We start from the raw sequence: 23,398 nt of genomic DNA on the forward strand, positions 1-23,398 counted from the left end.
GATTTTATTGCACTCCTCAAATGAGCTTCCCCCAGCTCATTAAAGCAGGCAGGCCAGCAGCCCAGAACTTGGTCGACTTTGAAGCATCGCCCTCCCTGGGGCGGCCCTGAGATAACCCAGCCTAACTTTTTAATAAAAGCAAGATGGCTCCTTGGTCTCTTTCTCAATAAAAGCCAGGCCGCCTGGTGTTACACCCTTCCCCAGCTTGACAAGCTCAACCTGATGATGGGAGATGGGCTGGAGACACCAGAGCAACTCTCATCACTCAGATATTCCACTTCCAGAGCCCAGCGACCCCTCCCTGCTGAGAGGCTCCCCAGACCCCATGGGCAGGGCCCCTGCTAGAGCCATCAGCCCTCTCTCCAAGTGTCCATCTTCATTCAGGCTGCGGATGAGGAGGCTCTTCCTGTGAATCTGCCTTTTGGGCCTTGGGAGAACAAAGAGCGTTTCTGTTCTATACTTCCTCCTCCTCCTCCTCCTCACCCCAGCCCAAGTCGCAACACTGAATGCCTGGGAGAGCAATGACACCTACATGGGTGCATTAATTTATCTCCCAGGTGAAAGTGTTGCAACTTTGGCGGCTGCATATGGAATACACGCATTTTTTCTGTTTTGTTTTTTTAACAGAGCAGTCAGCCGCGGCAGTTCATGTTGTCTTGACAGTTCTTCCCCCTTTTGAAGTCTCCACCACCTCTTTTGCCCTCTGAGTGGGAAGTTCCTTGCTGCTGGGTTCTTATTTTCTTAACACAGGGGAAATATTTGGCCTTTTCCATAATATTTAGCTCTCCTGATACAATAGAAAGACAGCACTCTTTTTTATGTTGTGTTTTCAAGGGACTGTTTATTTAACAGAGATCTGTAGGAAACCACACACAGCTATGGAAGACGAGGCCTGCAAGCAGAGGTGGGAGGAGGGAGGTGGGGGCGTGAGCAGAGGTGCTACGGAAAAGGCTGGGCTCCCACCCCATTTCTGGGACACCCAGGCATCTGATTTTCTCTTAAAGACTGTAATTTATGATATCTCTTTTAAGTTAAATAGGCTCTACAAGTCATTCCTCTAAGATCCTCCTTCCCTGCCCTGTAACAAAAAAAAAAAAGCAATAAATGAGACTAAAACGAACGTTTGTGAGGGTAAGAAGGTAATGGTACTCTTGAAAGGAAGGGTTTTGTTTGTCTTTTCAAATGGGTCTGGTTCCAGCCTTTGAAGATAATGGATTAACATGTAATCCTGTGTCAACCACCCAGCAAGTATTTACTGAGCACCTGCTAAGTGCAAAGTTCCATGGAGCAAGTTGGGGGAGGCAGACTCTGGAGGACACTGAAGGAGGGACCAGAAGACCTTACTGCTGTCCTCTTAGAGCTCATCATCGGAGAAAGAGGCAAATGCATAATATGTATACAGCACAGGACCTAAAACCGTGTTTAGGTCTTTCTGGAACAAGGTAAGGTGAAAGGAAGGACATATAAAAATAAGACCTCAATAACATTCCAATCTAGCAATATAGATGCCATTGGACCATTCGGATTATCAGTTGAACAGCTCAGGCCAAAAGTTGAATAGTATTAGGTAAGATTCTTTTTCCTGTCATTATACCTAGCAAATAAACCCAGGATTTCCAACTGCAGGCAAGACTACGGCCACAATCTAAACAGAGCTAAATCCCAAACCTGGCTTCTGTACCTGCACTAACGCCTGAGGGAGGTCTGCAGCTCCGCCCCCACCTGGGCCAGTACCTCTCAGGTGCCATTCCTGGGGCAAGAGGCTCGCATGGCCAGTGAGGCCCAGCGCCCAAAGCAAAGGGAAGAAAATAAGATAAGAAGGGTTTATTTCAGATTAAGTTGAAAAAACAAAGGAGGTTTAGTTCTGAAAAGCTGGCCAAATTCTTAAGATAATGGAGGAAGGTTTTAGGTTTCTGGTTCCATTAGTGGGAACTGGGTAGGGACTATAAAAAGGACTTTCTTCACTGGCAAGGGAGACTCGCCAGGAAGGAATGATATGAAAAAATTAAAACTTACTATGTCTTCCACCCTAAGAATTGGTCCTCAGGAAAATGACTTCCTTTTCTGGATAAAACCAAGTGTTGGTGAGGATCTGGGGAAATGGGAACCTTTGCTCACAGTGAGTAGCCTATAAACTGGCACAGCCAGTCTGAACAACATTATGGCAGTATTTACCTAAACTAAAGTCTGTGTCTGCCCTGTGCCCCGGCAATTGCACTCCTGGGTGAACATTCCCGAGAAATCCCTGCAGAGGGCTGTAAGGCCTGCAGTGAATGAGGATGTTTGCAGTGCAGGGTATAGGAGGCAACCTCAATGTCCACTGAGAGAGGGAGTGGACAAGAAAAGGGGCAGGTGCCACTATGGAACACTATGCAGCAGTCGGACGCAATAACGCTATGCACTCAACGACATCATCGATCTCAGAAACACAGTATTGAGAAAAAGGGAAATTAACCAAACAAAGCCAACAGCACAAGACCACTTATGTAGATGCCAACCCCCCCCCCCACACACACACACACAAACAGAGGATAGCCGGGTTTATATGGAACAGATTCCAGTGGGTGCCTAAGCGGGAAGGGGATGGAAATGAGCATTAGGGATGATGGGAAGGATAAAAATAAAAAGCAGGAGGGCTTTGCAATGGTCATAATGTGCAATGAACTGACAAGTATGCTTAACCTCACTTGCTGCACCTGAGAAGGAATAAGCCCGCGCACGCAGTGAGAAAGGCCTATAGGTACATGGGGAAGACACGATACAGGGAAGGATCCACAAATACCGAGTTTTACACCAAGGCCCAGCAAGGCCTGGTTGGCGTCTAGCACCCTGGAGCTCCAGCACAGGACCCTGTCTGCCCCCTCCTCATCCTAAGTGCCTGGTACAGTGCTCACACTGATTGGTGACTAATCCAACAGAGGAAAGAAATAGGTAAACTAATACTACAAGATAGGCGTGAAGGCAGGCCATCTGCCTTGGGTGGGCTCGGGAGGCCCTTTAGAGGAGACGTGGGAACTGGGCCTTAAGTTTTCGGCAGGTGAGGGGCACATTCCAGGGCCTGGAGAGGGCTTGGACAAAGGTAGAGAGAGAGCTGCCGGGTGACCACAAGGATTGGGCTCTGGGTTGGACTGACTGCAGTGTCCTACACAAGCCCCTCTTGTGGCCTAGAAGGGAGACAATAGGAGAGGGGGGCAAGGTAGAAATGGGGGCTAATGACTCTATGAGACAGGGCGAGGCAGGCCCCAGGCAGCAGCTCCAGCACATGGCTCAGCACTAGAATCTCCTGGGGAGCTCTGAAGAGGACATGACTTGGGGTTTCACACCGCCCCCCCTCCCCGGCCAGGCTCACTGAATACTGAATCAGCCTCCAGTGTTGAAGCGGGTCCAACAAAGTCCAAATGAATGTTGGGAGGGAAGAAGTCAAAAGTCACTCCAGGATTTTGACTCCATGAACTGGAGAAAACAGTGATGCCATTCATTTAAATACTGGAAAGTCAGGGGAGGAAAAGATTGCCTTAGAAAGGAGGACATCAAGTGGGAGTGTCCAGCTGCCTGGGGACAGGAGATGGTCTGGCAAGATGAAGTGGAAAAGAGGGTCCAGAGAAGAGAAGGACAGAGGAAATCAAATGGAAGCACCAAAGGCAGGAATTTGGACAGAAGATGGGGAAACACCTATGTTTAGGAAGTGGGAAAAAGTTATCAGCGGAGATAAGAGAAATAATGATAAGTGAGAAAAACCAGAACAGAGAAATAACATGAAGCCAAATTTCAATTTGTAGCTGCAGTGTGATCATACCTCTCTAGTGCTAACTTCAGTCCCTTGGTTCGTTGTCATGACTACAAATCTCTTACTAACGTGACTACAGGGCAGTCTAAACTCCTGAGCATGACATTCCAGCTTGCACCCCATTCCAGCTTTACTCCTCCCCAGTCTTTCACCCACTCCAAGTTCCTGCCCCCCTGAGCTCCTCTCTGCTCCCCACTTTCTGTCATAAGCTCTTAATGCCACCTCCCCAGGGAGGACTGGCTTGCCCCCTCCTTCCTTCTTTAGTAACCTCAGGATTAAGGGCACAAGCTCCAGAGCCCCGCACACCTGCTCCCCCACCCACTGGCTGTGCCAACCTGGCTACATTTCTTCCCTCTTTGGTAAGATGGGAATGGTGTTAAAACCTACTTCAGGGGAGCAGATGTGGCTCAAGTGGTTAAGCACCTGCTTCCTATATATGAGGCCCCAGGTCTATTCCCCGGCTCCCAAGTACCTCCCTCCCACTACAAAAAAACCTACTTCACAGGGTTGTTGTGAGGATTAAGAGAGATGATACCCAAAAGGTCTGGATGTTATTCCCTCATCATCAGTCCTCCCACTCAACTGAAGGCCTTAAATCCCCAACAGAGGCTAATTTAACTTGCTAAGCAATAGGGAGCCATAAGGGTGTTTGAGCTAGTGGTCAAAGCAAGATTCTAGAAGATTCCTCTGGCATGGGGGTCAGGAAATGATTTCCCAGGTTCCCCTCAAAAGGCATGGACCACGGACCTGCTGATGCTACACTCATCTTAACAGACAATCAACTCCCCCAAGGCATGGAACAGATGAACTCCACCCTCAGGGCAGAGGTGACTCAAAATGGTGGACCCCAGACTAACCCACATCTAATTTTCTCTTTTCCATTTCAAGATTCACTCAACCAAATCTGTGCTTGAATCAAACTTAGGTTAAGAGGTCCCTGCCTTTTCAAATTCAGATTTAGGGCAGACTTCTGTTCCAAGGAGACTCTCACTTGAACCAAGACACCTAATCCTGAGCTCTCGTTTCATAGTTTTAACTTTTATTAATTTTTCAATTTTGGAATTGTATTATTATTTTTTACTTTGAAATGTTTTATGTTATTTTTTCCTATATTTCACTGGAATGGAAATTTCCTGTATTTCACTGGAATGTAAGCTCCCTAGGGCAGAGATAGATTTTTGTCTATTTTGTATACTATTTTGTATACTTAAACCTAGAACAATGCCTGGAACATAGTAGGCATTCAATAAATACTTGTAGAATAAATGAATGAATGAGTGAAGAATTAAAAAACATTTTAAAAATCCTTCTACCCTGCACCCAAAATAAATAAATGTTAAAGTTTGATGATTTTTAAATCAAAGAAACTAGAACATTATGGATAAAGTTCAAATCCCCTTTGCTCTCTACTCAAGTCCCATTTTTCTCCTTACCCAGAAGCAGCCAGCACCATGGGATTTTTGTGTATTCCTGCAGTCTGCCTTTTTGTACTTTTGCTACAAGAATATATAGCTATATATAGTATACTAATGTCTTGTGAATAATTTTTAATTTACATAACCAGTATCTACCATAGATAATATCTACTACTTGTTTTTTCACTCAAAATTGTTTTGGGGATCTTTCCATATTTACACTTTTAAATCTAATTCATGTTAATTGTACAGAATTCCATCATATACCATACTTTGCCTATCCCCATCTCACGGGCATTTGTAATATTCCACACAGACTGTTCACTGAATAGTCCAGCTTCCTTTCTTCCTAGGCACATGACAGGATTGTGCAGCTTCAACAAATCTGAAGCTGGGTATGGCCAGATAACTCCTTTAGTAAATGAAATGTGTCACTTATGGATAGAAGCTCTTTTTTTTTTTTAAAGATACAATTCACATACCAAGAAATTCACTTATTTAAAGTGTACAGTTCAATGGGTATTAGTATATTCAGAGAATGGTGCAACTGTCATCACTAATTCCAGAACATCTTCAACTCTCCAAAAAGAAACCACATAACTAGCAGTCACTCCGCATTCCCTCTTCCCCCAGCCTCTGGCAACCCACTAATCTACTCTGACTCCATGGATTTGCCTATTCTGGACATTTTACACAAAAGAAATCATACAACATGTGACCTTTTGGTCCCACTTCTTTTACTTAGCATAATGTTTTCAAGGTTCATCCATATATAGATGTAGCATGAATCAGTATTTCACTCCTCTTTGTGGCCTAATAATATTCCAAGGACAGAAGCATTTAATTACCACTGCCAGACACTGCTGAACTCTATCCCTGCCCCAGGACTACGGGAGCCTTGGAGCCTTTCTCAGTCTCAGTCCCTAAAAACAACACTGAGCAGAGACCCCTACTGACTTTAATAAACATGGAGTGTATACAATAAATAAACTGTTGGGGTTGTTTGTTCCTGTAGCATAACACATCCCATCCTTATTGACATTCCAGTTTCCTGCTCTAACAAACATACAACAGAAATCCTTGTCATGTCTTCTCAGGTACATCTCTAGTATCTATGATATATATACCTAGAAGTGGAATCACTAGGTCATGGGATATATACATTTTCAAATTTATTAGATATTGCCAAATAATTTTCCAAAGCAGTTAAACTATGTAAACTTCCATCAGCAACATATGAGTGTTCCTATTTCCTGATATTTTCACCAACACTTGGTGTTATTACTTTTCATCCTATGATTTCAAACAGGAATTAATGAGGATGATAATACTCTATCTCTAAGAGGATAATCTTTTCTTAATATATTTTTTATTAGAGAAATGGTAAGTTTACAGAAAAAACACCCATGCATACCTGGGATAAATTCCACTCGATCATGTGTATAATTCTTTTAACGTGCTATTGGGGAAGAGGATTTGGCCCAATGGATAGGGCGTCGACCTATCCCATGGGAGGTCCAAGGTTCAAACCCAGGGTCCCCTGACTGGTGTGGTGAGCTGGCCCACAAGAAGTGCTGATGCACGCAAGGAGTGCCGTGCCACGCAGGGGTGTCCCCCGCTTAGAGGATCCCACGCGCAAGGGCACACAAGGAGTGTGCCCTGTAAGGAGAGCTGCCCGGCGTGAAAAAAGTGCAGCCAGCCCAGGAATGGTGCCGTATACATGGAGAGCTGATGCAGCAAGATGACGCAACAAAAAGAGACATGGATTCTGGGTGCTGCTGACAAGAATACAGGCAGATAGAGAAGAACACGCAGTGAATGGACAGAGAGAGCAGACAACTTGGGGGGGGGGAAGGGAAAAGAAATAAATTTTTTTAAAAATGTGATATTGGATTTGATTTGCTAGTATTTTTTGAGGATTTTTGCTCTATATTCTTAATAGATATTGGTCTATAATTTTCTTTCCTAGTGGTATCTTTTATCAGGCTTTGGTATGAGGATGACGGTGGCCTTGAAAAATGAGTTAGGGAATGTTCCCTCCTCTTCTGTTTTGTGGAAGAGTTTGAGCAGGACTGGTGTCATTCTTCTCAGAATACTTGGTTAAATTCCCCTGTGCAATCATCTGGTTCTAGGCTTCTCTTTGTTGGGAGGTTTTTGTTTTTTTTAAAAAGATTTTTAAATTTATTATTTATTTCTCTTCCCTTCTCCCCCACCCCCCGGCCCATTGTCTGCTCTCCATGTCCATTTGCTGTGTATTCTTCTGAGTCTGCTTGCATTATCTGGTGGCACTGAGAAACTGCGTCTCTTTTTTGTTGCATCATCTTGCTGCATCAGCTCTTTCTGTGTGGCACCACTCCTGGGCGGGCTGTGCTTTCTTCACACAGGGCAGTTCTCCTTGTGGAGTGCACACCTTGTGTATGTGGCACCCCTATGTGGGGGCGCCCCTGTGTGGCATGGCACTCCTTGCACGCAATAGCACTGTGCGTGGGCCAGCTCACCATATGGGCCAGGAGGCCCTGGGATTGAACCCTGGACCCTCCATATGGTAGGCAGACACTCTGTCAGTTGAGTCACATCTGCTTCCCTGTTGGGAGGTTTTTGATTACTGATTCAATCTCTTTACTAGAATTGGTTTACTGAGATCCTTTATTTCTTCTTGAGTTAGTGTAGGTAGTTTGTGTATTTCTAGGAATTTGTCCATTTCATCTAGGATATCTAATTTGTTGGTGTACAGCTGTTCATAGTATCTTTTTACAGTCCTTTTTATTTTTGTGGGGTCAGAAGTACTGCTCTTTACATTTCATGTTTTATTTGTGTCCCCACCACTCATCAGTCTAGCTAAAGGTTTGTCAATTTTATTGATCTTTTTAAAGAACCAACTTTTGGTTTCATTGAGTCTCTTAATTTTTTAAATTTCTATTTCATTTATCTCACTCTAATCTTTGTTATTTCTTTCCTTATGCTTGCTTTGGATAGAGTTTGTTCTTTTTCTAGATCCTCCCTGTGAACTTAGGGCTCTGGTTTGAGATCTTTCTTCCTTTTTAATGTAAGCATTTAGAACTTCAAATTTCCCTCTCAACATTGCCTTTGCTGCTTACCATAAGTTTTGGTATACTTTATTTTTGTTTACATTTACCACAAGATATTTCTAGTTTCTCTTGTGATTTCCCCTTTGATCCATTGGTTATTTAACAGTGTGTTCTTCAATTTCTACATATTTGAGAATTTGAGAATTTTCCAGTTCTTCCTATTATTAATTTCTAGCTTCACTCCATTGTGGTAAGAGAAGATAGGTTGTATTATTTCAATATTTTTGAATTTATGAAGACTTATTTTGTAACCTAACATACGCTCTATCCTGGAGAATGACCCACATGCACCAGAGAAGAATGTTATTCTGCTGCTTTTAGACAATTTGCTTTCTGTTATATCTAGTTGGTTTAAGGTATCGTTAGGATCTTCTAGTTCCTTACTGATCTTCTGTCTAGATGATCTATCAATCCTGAAAGCAGTATATTGAAGTCTCCTACTTTTAATGTAGAATTATTTTTCCATTTAAATATGAGAATATTTGCTTCATGTATTTTGAGGCTCTGCCATTAGGTGCATAAATATTTAAAATTGTTATGTCTTTTTGTTGAATTAACTCCTTTATCAGTATACAGTGACCCTTTGTGTTCATCCTAACAGTTTTTGACTTAAAATAATATTTTATTTGATATTAGTATCGCTTCCTTAGCTTTCCTTTAGTTACTATTTGTAGGGTACATACATTTTTTACATCTCTTCACTTTCAACCTACTTTGTCTTTAAATTTAAGATCAGTGTCCTATAACAGCATGTAGTTGGGTCATGATTTTTTATCCATTCTACCAATCTCTGCCTTTTTTTTTTTTTTTTTTTAGGTACTGGTACCTGACTAGGTACCCAGGACCTAGTCAGCAGAAAGCCGGAACTCAACCACTGAGTCGCATCAACTCCCCTGACTTGGCTTCATCGTCTGTTTGCTCATTTGTTTTTATTTGTTGTCTGCTCATTGTCTGTTTGTTTTTCTTTAGGAAGCACTGGGAACTGAACCTAGGACCTCCCATGTCGGAGGCGGGCATTCAACTGCTTGAGCCACATCCACTCCCTGCTCATTTGTTTTTGCACGCTGTCTGCTCATTTTTGTTTATTGTTTACTCGTTATCTTTTTTCTTTAGAAGGCACCAGAACCAAACCTAGGACCTTCCATGTGGAAGGCGGGTGCTCACCTGCTTGAGCCACATCTGCTCCCCAATCTCTACCTTTTGACTAGACAGTTTAATCCATTTACATTTCAAGTAACAACTGATAACACAAAACTTTCTTCAGCCATTTTGCTATTTTTTATTGTAATTCTTATACCTTTTTTGCCCCTCAATTCTCCTGCTAATGCCTCCTTTCATATTTATTTGTTGTTTTTGTAGTGTATCATTTTGCATCCTTTCTTTTTTTCAGATATTTTCTTTATGGTTAACATGGGGTTTAAATTTAATATCCTAAATCTATAACAATTATGTTTCATTTGATACCATCTTAACTTAATAGCAACACATACACTTTTTCTATCCCCTTCTATCCCCTATCTTTTCTTTGTACTTGTTACAAATTATGTTTTTATACATGTATTCCAAAACCACAGATTTATAATATTTAAGTATTTGCATTTTAGAACCTGTAAAAAGTAAAAAGTAGCACTACATACAAAAAAAAAAAAAGGCAATACAATAGTACTGGCATTTATGATTACACATATGGCTACCTTTACCAGAGGTCTTTATTTCTTAATGCTCCTTCAGCTTTCAATCAACTGTCTAGTGTCCTTCCCTTTCAGTTTGAAGAATTCCCTTTAGCATTGCTTTTAAGGCAGGTCTAGTAGTAATGACCTTCCTCAGCTTTTATTTATATGGGAATGTCTTAATCGCTCCTTCAATTTTGAAAGACAGTCTCACTGGATAAAAAATTCTTGGCTGACAACTTTCATTCAGCACTTTATTTTGTCCCACTGCCTTCCTGGAAGTAACTCCATAGTTTCTGATAGGAAATCAGCATTTACTCTTTTTGGGATGCTTTTGTACATAACATGTTTCTTTTCTCTTGAAGTTTTCAGAAATCTCTCCCTGTCTTTGGCATTTGACAGTTTGACTACTATGTGTTGGTGTATGGTTCTTTTCAAGTATAGCCTGTTTGGCATTTGTGTTGGGACTCTTGAACATGTACATTTATGCCTTTCCTTAAATTTGGGAAGTTTTCTGCTATTATTTCTTTCCATATTCCTCCTGTTCCTTTGTCTTTTTCTTATTTTTCTGGGACTCCCATAATGCATATATTGGTATGCTTGATAGTGTCCTACAGTATATGTTAGGCTCTGTCCACTTTTTATTATTATTATTATTTTTCTTTCTTTCTGCTCTTCCGCCTGAATCATTTCAATTGTTTTGTCTTTGAGTTCACTGATTCTTTCTTCTGCCTGCTCCAACCTGCTCTTGAAACCCATTAGAGAATTTTTCATTTCATTTATTGTGATCTTCAAAGCCAATATTTCTGTTTGGTACTTTTTAAAAAAACTTCATCTTTATGAGAATATGAAATTCTCATATTGTTCATTCTCGTTTTCCTGATATCCTTTAGTTTAGTTTAGTTTTGTTTCCTTTAATTCAGTTTTTTTTTTAAAGATTTTATTTTATTTATTTCTCTTCTCCCCCACCGCCCCAATTGTCTGCTCTCTTGTATCCATTCACTGTGTGTTCTTCTGTGTCCTCTTGCATTCTCAGAGGCACCAGGAAATCTGCGTCTCTTTTTGTTGCATCACAGCTCTTGGTGTGTGTGGTGCCACTCCTCAGAGGGCTGCACTTTTCTTGCGTGGGGTGGCTCGGTGTGGGGCATACTCCATGCATGTGGGGCTCCCCTACGCGGGGGACACCACTGCGTGCTTACCACATGGGTCAGGAGGCTCTGGGTTTGAACCCTGGACCTCCCATATGGTAGACCTCTATCAGTTGAGCCATGTCCACCTTCCCCTTTAGTTTCATTTTGTTTTTTCTCCATGCTTTCTCTTATCTCCTTGAGCATACTAGGGATCATTTTTTAAAAGTCTCTTCTGTATGTCAATGCTATGGTCTTCTTCATTGATGGTTTCTGGATATTTATCTCGTTCCTTTGGAAGGGCCATCATTTCCTGTTTCCTTGTCTTATAATCCTTTTTTGCACATTGTACATTTTAATATTTTAAAATGTTTACTCTGGGATTTAGTCCTTGAACTCTCTGTTCCTTAAGTTTGTTTCCAGCTAGTGATATGAGAGATTTCCTTGAGGGCTAGGAGCTAACAAAAATGAGCAAAACAAAGCAAAACACACCTTTCACAGTCTGCATATATGACTGTATTGGCTGGTGGTCTCCTTCAGAGTTTAGCTCTCTAATTATAAGATCAGCCTGGGGTGAAAGTGAAGTGTAGGATCTTCACTCTCTTTTCTGAACCTGTGTCTTATCCTGGACTTGTGCTTCCTTGTGGTCTTAGGAATTCTCAAACTTTCAGGAACTCAAATGTCCTCTCCACTCCCTATGAAACAGACTTTCTTCCCCTTCCAGGTACTCTATTGTATGACAACGCAGGTAATTATTTCCCCCAAGCCACATGGACTTGTTTTTTTACACTGCTTTGGATGTCTGCGAGTGGCCTCTGCCTGTAGGGCAAGCTCTGGATCAGACAGGCAAAGACAAGTTTCTGGTTCAGTCTTTCATGCTGCCACCAGAGAGACTGGCACTGACATACAGGCACCCTGGTATGTGCGTAGGGGTTGCAGTGCTTCCTCTGGAACACAGCCAGGGGCCCACAATGGGAGCAAAGGCTGGCTCCACACCATGCTGGGAAAGGCTAGGGGGTCGGCAAGGGCACCACAAGCTTCTACAGTTTTTAAAGCTGTGTTTTCTTGATTTGGCACCTGCCCAGTTACTGCAACCTTTTATCTGTTTTCCAGAGTTCTGAGAAAAATGGCTTTGCCAGTTTTTGTTAGATGTTTAAAGATTCTGTGGGGGAATGTCACTCTGGAGCATTTTACACTGCCATCTTGGTCAACTGGACTCTCAAGACATAATCTGTTGAACAAAACTGCTAACCAGGGTAAACAAGGATATAGAATATACTAAATATTTGAACAGAAAGCCTTTTATGTTGAATCTTTTAGACAATATGTTATCTTAGCCTACTGCTTGACATTAGATGGAAAGAAAATAATGCAGTGTTCCTGAATTGATTTCACAGTCATCAGGGATCTGCAAGGTTCTTCATTGTAAACACCAATTCTCATTGTCTGGATTTATAGACACTGATAGTATAGAGGAATGGACTAAATGTGAACTGATCTATCTGACCTAAACCCCAAACCTTTTGACCTGTCAATGCACCTTCAATAATTTATTCTACAAAAATATTAGCTCAGGTTCCCAAAGATAAATACGGATATTTAGGCCAGAATAGTTCATAATGGCCAAAGAACGGCAAATGATCAAAATATTAATTGGTAAGGGGATAGATTTTTTTTAAAACCACGATTCATTACTATCCTCCAAGCATGCAGGAAAATGCTTGGAATCCCACCATCAGGACTCAGTTCTCAATCCTTTTTGCTTTGGATTTTACTTCCCATGAAAAGGATGGTCTTTCTGGGAAGGGTCTTATGGATCCTACTGAGCCTAGAGTGAACAGGTTCCAGCAGCAGGTTTGGATAACAAGAGGGATGCTGTCAAGTCTAATGGGCACTACCCATTTCCCCTAGAATCCAGGTGCCTGTGGGAAGCTCATGCTTCCCCCAGGTCCACTGTGGGTATAGTCTGTACAAGGGTAATCCCATCCCCATGGCCACTCCAGGAAAGACAAACGGCCCATTCTGCTCAGTATGACTGGAAATTTGCTGGGGAGACTTTGGGGGAAGTTTTCCTTGTTCACAAAAGATATCTCCAAGAAACAATAGTTTCACTTCTTTCTCTGGATGTTATTCCTGGATGTGATGCTAGAAATGCTGCAGTCATCTTGCTCCCAGACTGAGGGTAAATGCCAGCATTGTGGGAAGCAGAGCAGAAAAATGGAAAGACGCAGGTGTTGGTAGCACCACTGAGCCACTGAATCCACTGCCACTGGGGCCCACTCCACCTCTGACCTGCCTCGTATGTGAGCTGATAAATTTCCATACTGTTTAAGACTGTCTCAGCTGGGATTTTGTTACTTGCAGCTAAACACCTCCTACCAGATTCACCAGTTTTGGACTGCATCAGCCCTAGCTAAATGAAAAACAAATGCAGTCTGTTTTATAGAGAGCACCAAAGTACTTGGCGACTTCCCCATCAGCTGCCCCCAAAACAGAAGTCCCATGACCCTGTGTCTTGAGGGAAGAGAGCCTGACCAGGAACCAGGGAACTTTCACCAGAACTTGGTAAAGGGTTGGGGAGTTAGCCAACATTGAAAAACAAACAAAGATGCTTTTTTGTCTCATCCCCATCACCCCTCCGGAAAGAGAATCCCCAGGGGACAGATCAATAAAGGCTTTGCCACAGTTTTCCACCCTTCCCCCAAGTTGCTGACCAGGCCAGAGGAAGTAATGGGAATAAACTGCAGGCAAGTTCAACATTTTCCTACAGGACTCTGCCTCGGCCAGCTTCAAGGTGGTGGGGAAGGGGAGAAAATGCACACGCTTCGCAGGGTAGAGAAAGGAAGTGCTCCAGTGGAACCTGCCCTCCGGACCGGACCATGAGCCAGCCCTGGCAAAGTCACAGTGAGGGTCTGTGACCACAGCTCCTCAGCCGCCGCAGAGAGCAAAGCAAACTCACCCTACAAGTCCCCAAAAGGGCTGACGATGGATGAGCCTTGAAAATGTTACACTAGTGAGAGAAGCCTGTCACCAAAGACCACATAGTATTTGATTCCACTTATATTAAGTGTCCAGAATGGCAAATCCATGGAGACAGAAAATAGATTAGCGGTTTCCAGGGTCTGGAGGGGTGCTGGTGGTGGTGGAGGGATTTGGGGGTGAAGGGTATAGGGCTTCTTCAGGGGGTGAGAGAAATATCCTAAAATTGATTGCGGTGACGGTTGCACAACTCTATCAGTATACTAAAAACCATGAGTTGTATATTTTAAATGAGTGAAGTGTATGTATGTGAATTTTATCTCAATGAAGCTGTTCCATAAAAGGAAGGGGCTGAGGACCCTGACTCAGTGAGCGCAGCGAGGATGCCAAGCCCCCACAGTTCCCATTATAATATTGCTTCGCCGTCAGCCATCATCTCTATGAATCTGTGCCATTTTTATTATCCCCGTTTTACAGGTGAGGAAACTAAGGCTCTGGGAGATTAAGTAATTTACCCAAAGTCACACAGCTCTTGGGTGGTAGAGCTGGGGCTCTGACTTACCACCTACTACACTGCACCACATCCTAACTCAAGCTAGCAGAGAGCCACACCAGCACACACGGGTTAACCTTGTACTCGGTGTTAGTATTGGGGCTGGGAACTTAGAGGATGACACTTGAAAATCTGTGCTGCTCAGGCTGTCTTTGAGAGAGCCTGCCTGCTTCCCAGAGCTCACTCTGGCTGATGGTTGGGGGCACAGGGGTGGGGCAGAGGTGGCCCTTTAAAGTTCTGGAAGACACTGATAGGAACTGCCTATTCCCAAGAAGTGGTTTGGAGTTGCTGAGGCTGACTGGGTACTGCAGTCCCTCTCCTAACAGCTGTGGGAAGCAAAGGGTATCTGAGTGGTAAAAGTAAATCCAAATACCCCAGGCAGAGACACAGCTGGAGCTGGAGCTTCCAGGGGATGTCCCAGTGCTCTGGTGGGAGCTCTCATGGGCCGGAGCAGCCAGGCAATCCTAGTGGCCTCACTGCCTCCCTCTGCCAAGAACGCAAACGGCCAAAACGGCCACTCCCTTATTCCTTCCAGGAACCCACTAGGAAGGTCTGATCCATTCCCTTACTGAAGGTTAAATCACTCACAGATATCGCTGACAGGTCTGCAGCATCCCATCCCGACACACCTGAATACGTGAGCTTGGCACAGCACAGTGGCGAAAACGGATCATGTGAACGAACTTGAAGGAGACTGACATTTGCTCTCAGGGCACTGAAACTAGGCATAAGGTTTCTTACCCAGCTAACTTTTCAAAGTATCCTCTCTCTCCTTGAGGCCCAGGGGGTGAACTGAAGGACTTCTCTAGTCTCCTCCCTGCCTCTCCCCAATTCTTCCCTTGCTTTTTCACCATCTCTTCTCCATCTTTGCCCCGCCGTGAGTCATGACAACCTTTCCCTAGGAACTGGTTCTCCTAACACAACTACCCCAGCCTGTTCCTGCAGCCTGGCCACACACCCCTCCTGCTCCCTGTTCTTCTTCATCCTTGGCCTCCATGGAAGCCAGATGTTTCTAGAGCAAGTGACTGGGATTGAGAGGGAATCCCTCTCAATGTAAGGGTCATGTAAGGTCATGGCAGAATCTCAGCCACCAGCTCCCCTACACAGGTCAAGGAGGCAGCAGTGTGGGAGCTCAGAGGGGGGTCAAATCCCAGCTCTGCCACATATTAGCTGTGTAACCTTGAGTGAGTGACTTAGCCTTTCTGATTCCCAGGTTCATTATTTATAAAATGAGAGTGAGACAATCTTTATTTGGTGAGAGCAAAATGAGGTCTGTAAACCTGCCGGGTACAGAAGAGGCAGTGGATAAAAGGAAATTATTGTAAGTATGTATGAGTATCCATGAGATCCTTTTATACTAAAATCTAAATATTCATGGGCCCTCAGTCTGACCATAAGGAGCTCTCAAGGAAAAAATATGGCCCCAGGAATATGTCTAATGGACAATAACCCAGCAGCTTTTGCTTTACACACACACACAAACACACAATATATCAAACACGCACACAACACACCCAAATATATAACACATACAACATACACACATACACACATATACACATCCCTCCTTGTTTCTCCCTTTATTTTCTGAAAGCTGCTTCACCATCCATAAGGACATCACACAACTTCAAATATTGTTACAAAAAGCATTAATGTCATAATGTCCAACTCCTTGCCAAGCAGCCAGATTTTACAGGCAGGAATTTCATGACAAGCAGAGTGTTTTGTTCACATCTGTAACCTTGAACCTGAGCACGGAGGCCAGCAGCCCCCAACCTCCATTTCCTCAGACACTAACACTGCTCCTCCCAGCTGACCTCTGATGGATGGAGATACCAAATTTCTATTTATCCATAAGTCCCTTGTTTGATTATTTCTTTTCTGGGGCAAGTCTGTATCAGGTCAGACTCCCATGTTTCAAAGGCCCCCCCCTTCTCTCAGCCTCTTTTACATTGAGACTGTTTCTTGATGAGGCCCCGGAAGCTGCTATGTATTTATCATGTATTCTTCAGCCTCGTGCACTCTGACTCACTCTGGAAAGTGCCCTCTTATTAGCAAAAAGACACTGCATCAAGCAAGACTTGTTTCTGACCTCTCTATAACAAGCACCCCAGGACCATCCAGAAAGACAGCATGGCCTGGGGAAGTGGGAGTGACAGGCAGATGTTTTTAGTGCTAGCTCCCCCACTTGCTAGCAGGAGAGGCTTGCTTAATTTGGCCACCTCCCATCCTAGGCCCCAAGAAAAGGCAATGGGTGAAGCTTATGAGGAAGTGGAGACAGTGGGATAAGGAAAGGATGAAGGCTGTAAGGGTGCCTGATGGCAGTTTGCCCCTGTGGCCATCTGGGGTTCAGGACTGCTGGGCATCTTTCAGTTCTGGGTGGAACCCACACTGGAGAGGAGGTGGCTGGACATCAACCCCAACCCCTCTGGGCAGGCCCTCAACAGTGTCCACCACACTTAAAGAAGTCCCGTGCCCCGGGTCGGTGAGAAGGCAGGATGCCCGGAGCGCTTCCTAGCAGGGTCCCTCAGAGAGGTGGAGGAGATAATGGAGGGGAGGAGCCGCTGGTACCTGCAAGGACAGGCACCATCACCCCTGCAGCCCTGCGGGAAGGAACACCCAGAGGCTGCTCGGGAGAGGAGGGATGAGGGGAAGAGTTTAATTCAAGGCTCCCGGCCAGAAAAGTCAGGCTGCAGCCCCACTGACCATCCCCGACTGGTCCCCCTCGCCCATGTAACTGGTCACCATGGAGGTACTAACTACCTGATGCTTTATACCGTCTCTGTCACAGCAATCCTGCAAGGAGGGGCGGGCATGGTTAGGTGAGGAACCTGGGAAGCAACTCGCTCAAGGACACTCAGCTAAGAAATGGGAGAGTCAGGACTCCTTCTCCCGAGGTCTGAATCTTTATACCCTCCCCCTTCCTCTAGAACATGCAGCAAGCTCCATCCAAGATGCCTCTGTCACAAACACCATATGGCCCCATCAAGGGTTCTAAATATATACCCGGCAGGCCCCAGGCCTCTGGGCAGCAGACTCCACCTGCTGTGTCAGCTCAGATAAGAACAGTAACACTTAGTGCTAACTCTTCACCAGGCAGGTTCTAAATGCTTTCATATTCACCATTGCATTCTCTCTCCCAGGTTAAGTCATTAACAGTCCCATGAGTGTTAGTATCCCCATTTCACAGAAGAAGAAACTGAGGCACACAGAGCTTCCATGACTGGCCAAAGGCCCCACAGTGATAAGCGGAAGAGGTAAAATCTGCACTAGGCAGGTTGGTTGCACAGCCCCTGCTCTAAACGCTTTGCTGTATTCCTCTCTCAGATGCAGGCTCGCTCTCTTGGCGTCATCTATCAGAAGGCCGCATCACCAAATGCTGGGAATGGCATCCTCTCTTCCTGGACAAGAACCGACAGAGGCTGAGGAGACAAGCCCACACATGCAGCTAACCCTCGTAAAAGGACCGGGTTCCTGCGGGGACGGTGAAAATGCTCGGTCCTGAGGGAGGGTACTTTGGAGTGGGGGTGTTGGTGGCAGCTGACACTGGGGCCCAATGCAATGAGGGCCCAATGCCTTTTTTCTTTTTGAGGATGGTGACTTTCCAGTTTGGAAGCTCTAACGAGGGTTCCCAGTATAACTGTTCCAAAAAGCAAGGGAGAAAGCAGGAAAAGCCAAAGATAACAAGAGTTTCCCAGAGTATGAAGCCAGGGAGAAGCCAAAGCAAGGGGCCTGCAGCTGCTGGTGCCCGGGGAGGCCGAGATCATGTGGAAGAGCATCCCGGGGCTGGCCCAGCAGCAGAGCCAACCGGCCGAGCCGGGGGCGATCTGTCCACCAGCTGAAGGTGGTCCTCGGCTGCAGACGCGGACTTTTCTTTTGGACATGACATCAGCAGAACCACTGCCAAGTAGGATAGAAATCCTTTTCTTCATGCCTCCATCCTGTTTTATAACCAGTTTCTCCGCCACCCCCATCCCCATAAGTGGAAGTTCTGATCGCAGGCTGGAAACAAAGCCAAGCAAATTAGCTCAGCAACACTGATCCAAAAGTCAGGCCAAGAGGACAATAATTCTGTCAGCTCTCAGATATACACACAGAAATTATTCTTTGGGGGGATATTGGAAATCGGGCCGGTTCTGCCTGGTCCAACAAGGGAGCACACTTTGTTCCATTCATTGAGAGCTTATTGCATGCCTGGCAGTGTTCTGAGTCCCTTACACATACATTAACCCACTGAATCCTCACAACAACCTTGGAAGGTGCTTTTATTTAGTCCCGTTTTACAGATGAGAAAACTGAGGTACAGAGACCTTAAGCACCTCCCCTAAGGTCAAGTGGCTCCTGAGGGGCAAAGCTGGGATTCAAATCAGGCAACTTCAACCACTCCAATCTAGCTGCCGCTAAGTCACTTATCTCACCCCTCAGATATTCTGTGATTCAGAAATCATCAGCTGCTTTTACAGATAAGGAAACTGAGGCTCACAATTAAGCCCCCTGCCGCTAAGTCACTTATCTCACCCCTCAGATATTCTGTGATTCAGAAATCATCAGCTGCTTTTACAGATAAGGAAACTGAGGCTCACAATTAAGCCCCCTGCCCAAGGCTCTGCTAAGCGGCTGGAGCCTAACTCTATGACCCCCACACAGGCCTGCATCACTGCAGGGCAGGAGTGGACAGTGCTGGCAGTGACAAACAGGCCACAGTAAGCAGGGAAGAGGGCATGCCAGGGCACGCCAGCTGGCCGACAAGGCAGGCCTCCCAGGGCAAGACCGAAGGGGCCCCAATGCTCCACGCCTTCAAGCCTGAACGGGGTACGGTGGAGTGAGAGCTGGGGCCGTTGACAGACTGGCAGCCAGCAGAGCCAGCGAAGCCAACAACAGCTGCTATTTATTTTGGGGCCAGGGGAAAGGGGAAGGGCTGGTTAGAACCCATCTTGTTCCAACAATACACTGAATGGGGCAGGGTGGGGAGGCGACCCCTCTCCCAGCTAATGCAACAGCCCCGGCCACCTGGTGGGCTTCACTGAGAGGTGAATGGGCAAGGTGACAAAAACATCTTCCCAGACACCCTAATCTGGCCTCCACCAAAACACTGTCCCCACCCAGACCCCTCCCCAGCCCCGTGTGCCTGACTTGTAAATAGTCCAGGAAGACAATGGCACACAGCAAACCCACCTCCTGCAGTGTCAGTTTCGAGGAACAAATGGCTTTTCCTGTCTGGGAAGAGGGACTGCTTGAGCTTGCCACCCGTGGCTTTTGTTCCCTGACTCCCTCACTTAACTCCACTCTTGCCGATACCTAATGAGGAGCGTCCTGCTTGCTGTGGCAAGGCTGCCAGGCAAGTTTCTCTGCAAGGTCAGGGAGCAAGAGGTTCCCCTAAGGTCTCTGGAGCCCCATTGCCTGGCTCTGAACCCCAGCTCTGCCTCTTCCTCGTTTGGAATCTTTGGTAAATTAACCTCGCCCTGCCTCTGTTTTCTAATCAGTAAAGTAAGGGCCATAATAGTGCTTATTTGCATAGAGCTGTAAGGATTAAATGAGTAAAGCACTTAGAACAGTGGCTGGCACATAATTAGTGCCATGTAAGTTTTAGTGGCTAGTAGTAGTAGTATTAGCAGCAGTAGTAGTAGTACGAATAGTTAGCTTTGGAGTTTCCTTCACACTAGGAACATTGGAAGACAGCTCCCCTGGATACTTAAAAAAATAGGAGTGGGAGGAAAGGGCTTTAAGGGAATGAAACCTTTGTCCATGTATTTGTCAACCCGATTGAGGACCTACCACAATCTAGACTCTTTTACTAGCACAGGGAGCGGGCATTAAAGATGAAAGCATGTGGTGGTTCTGCTTCCAAGGAACTCACTACCCTCTGGCTCCTTGTAGGATGAAATGATTTCAGACATGCCTTTGCACACAGTAGGCACAAAACTAATGTAGGTGGGTGAAACTCTCTCACATGTGCACTGCCTTTGGGGCCCAAGACACTACTGACAGAGGCTGCATTTCCCCAAAGGGTCCCTCTTAGGGGCTTAGGGTCAAATCCCAAATATAGGTCCCAGTATTGGGGCCACTTTCACTCTTTGGCAAATTACGCGGCCTCACTGCTGAGCAGCGGTCAGTGCTGGGGGGTTTGGGAAGGGGTGTGCAAAGCAAGGCTCCTATCACCTGCTCTATCCCTGTTTGACCTCATCACCTCCTGTTCTCCCACACACGCACTCTACTAGGGCCACACTGGCCTCCTTATTCTTCCTGTAAAGGTCAGGCATGGGATAACGTACAATGGAAACCCAATAAGATCAAGGGCTGATTTCTCACCAGAAACCACAGAAGCAAGAAGACAGTGGTCTGATATATTTAAGATACTATAAGAGAAAAACTTCCAGCCAAGAATCATATCCAGCAAGACTGTCTTTCAAAAATGAGGGCGAGATTAGAATATTCACAGATAAACTGAAACCGAGAGAATTTCTAAGCAAGAGACCAGATTTTCAGGAAATATTAAGGGTGTGCTAGAGCCTGAAAAGAAAAGACAGGAGAGAGAGAGGCCTGGAAGAGAGTTTAGAAATGAAGATTATATCAATAAAAGTAACTAAAAGTGCCAAAAGAGTGGTGAAAATAAAATATGACAGATAAAACTCAAATAGTCAGGAATAAACTCAACCAACTATGTAAAGCAATTGTATTCAGAAAACTGCAACTCAGTGTTAAAAGAAATCAAAAAGGGTCTAAATAACTGGAAGAAGATTCCATGCTCATGGACTGGAAGACTAAATATCATTAAGAGTTCAATTCTACCTAAATTTATATACAGATTCAATGCAATCTTGATAAAAATTCCACCAGCATTAAAAAAATAATTGAAAACACTATCATCAAATTTATTTGGAAGGGTAAAGAGTCCTGAACAGCCAGAAACATCATGAAAAAGAAAAGTGAACCCTCATCTCCAAACTTTAAATCATATAACCTAGCTGTAATGGTAAAAACAGCATGGTACTGGCATAAAGACAGACACATAGAGCAATGGAACCAAATTTATGGTTCAGAAACAGACTCTCAAATGTATGGTCAAGTGTTTTTTGACTAGCCTGTCAAACTCACACAGTTCGGGCAGAATAGTCCGTTCAACAAATGGTGCTGAAAGAATTGGAGATCCATAGCCGAAAGAAGGAAAGAGGACCCCTATCTCATACCTTATCCAAAAATTAACTCAAAATGGATCAAAAAACTAATATGAAAGCAAGAACCATAAAACTTCTAGAAGAAACTGTAGGAAAATATCTTCAAGACCTGATGGTAGGTGGTGGATTCTGAAAGGGGATAAGAGGAGGACTGAGATGGATTACTGATGTTTAATGTACATAGAAGTTTTAATTAGCTTTACTGTAAAAGTGTGGAAATGTAGAGTGGATGGTAAAACATAGTGAGTAATAGCTAGTTTATAAATGGGGATGTGGCTGAAAATGGTAGTCTAGGGATACAAATGCCAATTGACAGAATGCTAGGGAATAATCTAGGAACTGAATAGCACAGTAAACCAAGAGGTAGATCAGAATTGTGGTTGATGGTACAAGAATGTCCTTTGTGAGCTAGAGTGTCCTTTGGGAGCTAAGCAAAAGTACATCACTACTGCAGGGTGCTGGGACTGTGGAGAAGCATAGGAAAAATACAGCTGGAGTGACCTATGGACTGTGGTTAGAAGCAATAATATAATATTCTTGCATCTACGCAAAAGATGTAGTTTTGATAATGAGGCAGTATGGAAAATGTGAGCCAATTGTACACTGTGGACATGGTAACAATCAGATGATATTATCTTATCTATAGCAAATGTTCCACCACAGTGTGGTGTGTTGATGGAGGGGTGTTGTTTGGCAATTCTGCACATGTGTATGATTGCTTTATTTTATTTTATTTTATTTTTTAAATTTATTTATTTACTTATTTCTCTCCCCTTCCCCACCCCCCCCCACCCCAGCTGTCTGTTCTCTATGTCTATTTGCTGTGTCTTCTTCTTTGCCCGCTTCTGTTGTTGTCAGTGGCACGGGAATCTGTGTTTCTTTTTGTTGTGTCATGTTGTGTCAGCTCTCTGTGTGTGTGGCACCATTCCTGGGCAGGCTGCACTTTGTTTCGCGCTGGGCGGCTCTCCTTATGGGGTGCACTCCTTGCGCGTGGGGCTCCCCCTACGCGGGGGACACCCCTGCATGGCAGGGCAGTTTGCGCACATCAGCACTGCACATGGGCCAGCTCCACACGGATCAAGGAGGCCCGGAGTTTGAACCGCGGACCTCCCATGTGGCAGATGGATGCCCTAACCACTGTGCCAAGTCCGCCGCCATGATTGTTTTATAAGTTTACAACTTCTGGCTTAAAAAATATATTTAAAAAATAATAATAGGGTAGATTGGGGGAAAAACACACCAATTGTAAGATAGGGACTATGATTAGTAGTAAGATTTTGACAATATTCTTTCATAATATGTAACAAATGTCTCATGATAAGGCAAGGTGTTGGTGAAAGGTTGACGTATGGGACCCCTGTATGATATTATGCATGTTTGCTTTGAAAGTTCACAACTTTTACTATACACTTAAATGTTTATGTATGTTCATATATAAATGATATAAAGATAATAATAGTAGGGTTGGTTACTAATATTTGGTTAGTAATATTTTGACAATGCTCTTTAATCATTAGTTTAAAAGGTTTAACAACAATACAAGTTATTGGTGGTAGGGCGAGGTATGACAGTCCTGTATGATGTTATACATGTTTGTTTTGTA

At 44.4% G+C, this 23,398-nt stretch overlaps 1 protein-coding gene across 4 annotated transcripts in view; it reads right to left on the minus strand.

Moving 5' to 3' along the window:
• Positions 1-23,398, minus strand: part of SH3PXD2A (SH3 and PX domains 2A) — a 238,317-nt gene that overhangs the window by 205,904 nt on the left and 9,015 nt on the right. The window lies entirely within an intron of this gene.

This window comes from Dasypus novemcinctus, chromosome 6 (assembly GCF_030445035.2).
Source record: "Dasypus novemcinctus isolate mDasNov1 chromosome 6, mDasNov1.1.hap2, whole genome shotgun sequence".
In the NCBI taxonomy this organism is placed as follows: Eukaryota; Metazoa; Chordata; class Mammalia; order Cingulata; family Dasypodidae; genus Dasypus; species Dasypus novemcinctus.